Here is a 6094-nt window from a genome sequence, read left to right on the forward strand (position 1 = left end):
TCTTATTTCAATGGTCACTCCACCGGTCGTTATTTTCCCAAACTTTTTTATGTTGTATGCTGCGTATAAAGTAAGAAGTTAAATTTTTTATTCAAACCCTTCGAGAATTCCTTCTTTTTTATTTCATTTTCTTTTGATTCTCGCTTTCTTTTCTTCACAATTTTTTTTTCTTTCAACTTTTTAACACGAACTTGAATAGAATCCCTTTTTAATAAACCATCAGCACTGTGAAATAATTAATGTTAATTGTGAATGAAGAAATGTGGTAGGGTTGGAGGAAAAATCAAGTACCTTATGCCGCCGCTGTTAAGTGTTATAAATGTAATTGAAAGGAAAATTTTCTATTAAGTGTTGCCTCGTGTTGCAAAGTGCTTTGTTGCTAATTACAGAAATTTATTTGCTTCTTTTTGGTGCTTACAACCAAATAAATAAGAAGAACGGGGAAGAGAGTGTAAAAATAAAGTTTTGAATTTATATTTATTGGAATTATTGAGAATTTATTGAGCTTTAAGCTTAAGTTTTTCAAGCGAAATTTAAAGTTTCCAATTGAACAAAACGGTCAATCCAGTGGTGGGCAACATAGATCATGGTATTTTCAAACATTCTTGGTGGCACACTGGTGTACTGCGACACACAGGTTGCTCATCACTTGGTTAATCCATCAAAAATCTGACCCATGTCAGGCGAGATTCTGACTTTGTGCCAGATTCGATTTAAACTCAAAACCATGCTAGAGTCTGGCTGGCCTGGAACCGAATTTTAAAAAAATTTAGATTGTGCTATTCGGAAGTGTTTGATTTTTAATTGAAGCTTTAAAGAAAGCTCAAAAAAGTTGGGAAATTCTTATTAATTCCAGTCTGATAGTAAAGCATCGGCAAAGCCGCCAATAATATTTTATTGACATCTCTAGCCTTAAGCTTTATCAAAGACATAGTCAATAACATCGAAACAGTTTCTGTCTCTCTTTTTGTTCTGACTATACTGTTTTGTGTTTTGACTATGCTGATTTGTTTAGAGCAAGTTTATGAGCCGTTGCCCTCATCTTCATAAACTTTGCAATGTCATTTACAAAATCTTTAAATTCCCAACACGGAGCTAATAAGTTTTAATCATGAGCAACTGAAGTATATAACAAAATGTTATGGTATATAAAAATTTCCTTAAAATAATGAAGTCTCTTCTTTTAAATTCATGGTTAGTTTCACTCCTCATACCAATTTCCGTACTGTTAAATTCTTTTACCCCCTTCTTCATGTCTCGTCTCGCATGACGTCACATTTTTACAAAAAAAAAACGTCTTAAAAAGCTATAAAATTTTTTTTCTACTGAAAGAAGCTTTAAAGTGTTTTAAAATATGTTCATGTTACATTCTTGTGTTCATTGAGGATGGAGTAACTGTCCTTTTTTTTCCTTTATGCGAAACCATCTGTTGTATGTACATTCACTTGTAAATATGTTAATAAAATTGACCATAATATTCACATTTTTTTATACTTCTTGGCTTTATTGTATTTCTTACAGAAAATTTGTTGACTAAGCAAGCAAAAAAACTTTTTTTTATAACATGAATAAGAAGCAAAAAAAAGAAAAGTTTAAAGCTGTAAAACGACCGACAAAAGGAGATTATAAAGGTAGACTTTTCAACTTTTTCCCATCGTACATCTCCTTATCGCTTCATGTGAGATATGTTCGGGTAAAGATCTTAAAATGTCATTTTAATTAACTTATGTGTCAGTTCATTATTTAATGATTTTTCCTTTTTCTATCTCCCCACGTCTTATAAAACTTTACTTTATACTGCCTCAAGATATCATTGTCATTCCTTCTTCAATTTCTACTTTAACTTTCATTGCTTGAATGATGTTTATAAGATTTTGTCTGTTTTAATTACTTTTTGGGGTTCAGAATAAAACAAAAAAATTAGAAATGAGGTGTTAAGTTTCTTGATGACATTGATGAACTTTAAGTATTAATGATCTGACATCTTGTAAAGTGATTGAACGTTGAGTTAGATAATATTATAAATCATTATATGAAAATAGGTTGTAGATGTGTAGCCACAAGCATCTTAATGTGGAGGTTTTGGTAAGATGCAATTTTTTGGGGGTATTTAATAAGTTGAAACAATTCTGATTACCTGGGTGAACAAAAATACGTTAGAATCACTAACAGGCAAAGATTACGTGCTTTTAAGCTTGCTCAACTAAAATATACTAGTTGGCATGATCGTCAGCGTTGTCCTCACCTTACTTTGATTTTGATGCAAGCTCTTTGCATGCTAGAATTAAGCATCAACTGGATATCTGCTTGCAATTAACTATATTTTGGTCCACTAGGAAACAGTTTTGAATGAAAATTGTACATTAATTGCTGTAAATGAAAGAAAAAAGTCTTTTGATTCAATTTTCATGCACAATCACAATACTTTAATTCATTTTTGAGGATTACAGTAGACCGAAAAAAAATTGCGGGAAATGCTTTTGCATTTAAATTAATTTAATTCAAAATCTGTGAATCAAAAAACTTTTATATACAGATTTACATAAAAAGTTGGGTTGATAAACTTTGTGTGGTTTAATTTGAATGTGTAATTTCATTACGGGATATGAAATAAATGAATTAAAATAGTAACAAACTTGATGCTCAAAGTGTCAACTGTGGTTAAACTCCATTAAATGAAACTGTGGCTTACGGCTTGAATTTTAAATTAAAGAAATAATTAAAGCACTCAATTTGCATTTAGTGTGCAAAAAGTTAAAATGTTAATTTTATAATAGAAACTTTACTTACTGGAATGCTGAGGTAGATCAGTGATCTTTTGATTGATGTTATAATGGCTGTAATGAACTCAAGTTAATGATGCTATCAACTTACCAAATTAACACTAATTTAAATTTTAGTTTGCACAATGTGGTGAAATTAAGTATTTGTTAGAGCTTGAAGTCAATCCCGAGTGACATAAATGGAAAAAGCTCTGCCATGAAGCTGATGGCTCCGTTAAAGCTCTTTTATTAACACCAAATAGAAGGCGTTTCCATTTAGGGTCCATGTGGCTGTCATATGAGAGACTTCTTCATTTGTGTCTCTCCGATACTCAGATTTTGTATGGAAAAAGAGTTCCATTGCGAAATGGTCAAAGTCTAAATCAATAGAAGAAGACGTTTGATTCTGCCAAAATCCATGTTACTACCTTTACTGTCAATTTCCTTTAAGAAAGTATGATTTCAAAAAAAATTAAAAAACTTCCTTTTTTACATAAATATATTTTTTTATTCATTTTTATGCAGTGTCATCATCATCATTATCAATATATTAAGATTGATTTTAAGTCATATTTGTAGTTCATCTCATTTTTTCTAAAGTCCTTTTTGACTTGCATTTGTCGCCAATAGCCGCAACATGTATAGTACAGCTGTGTTTTTATTACATTATTAATAAGTTTTCATTTTCATTTTTTTATTATTAAAAAATGTTGAATTTCTATAATTATTTGAGGACTTTATTAAGTTTTCAATATGCAGATATCCTTTTTATTAAATAGTTCCATAATAGTCGTATTTGTTAGGAAATTTTTTCATAATATAGATTTTATTTTGCAATGTATTATAAAAGAAATTGGTATTATAGATATTATTATAATTTTTTAAATTTATTATCTTTATGATCATATTTTACCGACGCCTTTGAAATTATAAAAAGTTTAATTTTTTTAAGATAATGCGATTTTTTTTTGCAATTTTCAATTTTTTAATTGATTTATTTCTTTTCTTTGAACATTATAATTTAGCTGAAATTTGATTTTCACGTGACTTTTTATTTTATTTTTTAAATTTTTCTGTCTCCAAAATATAATTTACTGTCTTCATCTCCTGAGTGGACAAAAACCGTTAGAACTAGTCATCAACTAGACATTAACTTTCCTTTAACTAGTTATAACGCATTTCTGTCCACTCGGGTCTGTTTATTTCAAAAAATGCAAATTTATTTAACTTTTCTCCAGTACAATGTTCAAGGGATCCAACGGGTTAATAGAGGTCTTAGAAGTGTGCTAAGGAGTTCCAGAGAATTAAGGAGATTAAGGATAAGTATCTGAAAAGAATAATTTTCAATTTATAAATCAGACTTTTATATGCAAATTTAAAATCAAATTATATTCATCTTTTAATGTGAATAAAATACTTAAACCATACCAACAAATTCAAAATAGTCTTAATCCTCATTAAATTTAATTTTTTCTTTCCATATCTCATGAGATTGAATGCTTTATATTTTTGAAATTATGTATTCATAAGAGAAATGTTGTAAAGAAATAATAAAATACAACTTTTATTATTCCTTACGAAATTGTTGGAATAAATGCAACTAAACTTACTTCCTTTTTACAAACATGTTTACATGCATATAAAAAATTATTTCATCTTTATTTATGTGTAGCATTTTAAATTCCATTAGCCAAATTGGTTAAAGTCAGCAAGATTTTATATTTATGGTACATTGCGGATTTTGTTGAATTTTTTCTTACGTCTTGGAAGAATGTCTCTATAAGATTTATTTTTTTCTGTGGCTGTTTAAAAATAACTAGGTAATTTGTCAATTGCTGTCATTAAATTGTCAGTTTGCTTGTTTTGCACGATGAATGTATGTCTTTTAAAATAAGTCTTTTCCAGAATTCTTAAAACGAGCAATTTTAAAAAATCTTAAGCTTAAACTCAATCCTAAAAATACACATAAACTATCCCGAGCGACACAAATCATGAAAGATCCACAATGGAACATTTAGGGATATGCACTTAACTAAAATTTCATTCGGTTTCAATAGACTAGAGTCGACTTTGCTTCAACAACTTTGATCTGTGGAGCTGCTATTCGGCCTCCACATAGAGAAGCGGCTTCCATTTGGCCTGTGTTACTCGGGTATTAAGAATATAAAAATGATGATCCATAAAATATCAACAAGACTTTCCTTTTACCATAGAAAAGAAAATTATGCTTCTGTACAGCACAAAACTAAGTTATTGAAATTGCTGAATGATCCTTAACCTAAAACTTTTTTCGCATATTAAAATTCAATTTCAACGTTACAAGTTTCTTCTCCCTCTTGTGATTTTTTTTTTTCATCTCCTTTCGCTCTTTTTCAGCCTGGCGAAGCATGAAATCAAAGGAATCAATTTCAATTCTTTCCGTTTCTTCACTTTATTGCAGAAACAATAGGATTTTGGTTTTTAAAACTTGTTACTTTGTTAAGTTTTTCATCATTCTTTTATCTTTTCGCTTCAAAGCTCCTTCTTTTTTGCTGTTTCATTGTCGGGTATGAAACGAAAGAAATTAAGAAACTTAAATTGAAATTATATTGCAAACTGAAATGCTACTTTTCGTGACAGAATAAAAGAAACAGCATAAAACTTTTCTAACTTCCATTCTGTCCTTCGTTGTGATTTTATTCTTTCCTTATTCCACAATAATTAATTAGTGAACAAAATTTTAACATTTTTCCCCAATGTTGGTAAAGAAGTTTGCTCATTAATATTATAAAGTTTTGATCACGTTGATTTGTTCTTCGAAATTATAAAGGTGTGATTGGGGGTTGTGCATTTATCATGTAACATGGAATTCTTGACCTGCCCCATTTCCTCCCTTCTATCCGTAGCAAAACCTCAAATCCCTCTAATACAGATACGTGATAATGCAGTGATGGGCAAACATCTTGTTTTTCTAGGCACACTTAGGTGGTAAGCTTTGACCGAAATTGCACACGACATTGGGTTCATGTCATTTTTAATAAACGGCACGACTTCTAAAGGGAAAAATCTGATTCATTAAACTTCTGTAGACAACTGCTCGACAATACAAATCAATCCAATCTAACACTTTCTTAAGACATTTATCATTAATGTAAATTATCAAACTTCATTTCCATCATTACTATTCAAAAACTTCCTTAATCTTCAAATGATACTTTCCTCATTATGAATTTTTGGAATGCTTAAATTCAAAAAATAAGAGAAATTGCAGATGTGAATGCTAATGAATTCAAATATCAGTTTGAGGAACGTTTTTGAAGACAGAAAGCTTAAGCCATGACTGACAGAAAATG

This window comes from Chironomus tepperi, unplaced genomic scaffold (assembly GCF_022539635.2).
Source record: "Chironomus tepperi strain 1889 unplaced genomic scaffold, CSIRO-AGI_Ctep_v1 contig_421, whole genome shotgun sequence".
Lineage (NCBI taxonomy): Eukaryota > Metazoa > Arthropoda > Insecta > Diptera > Chironomidae > Chironomus > Chironomus tepperi.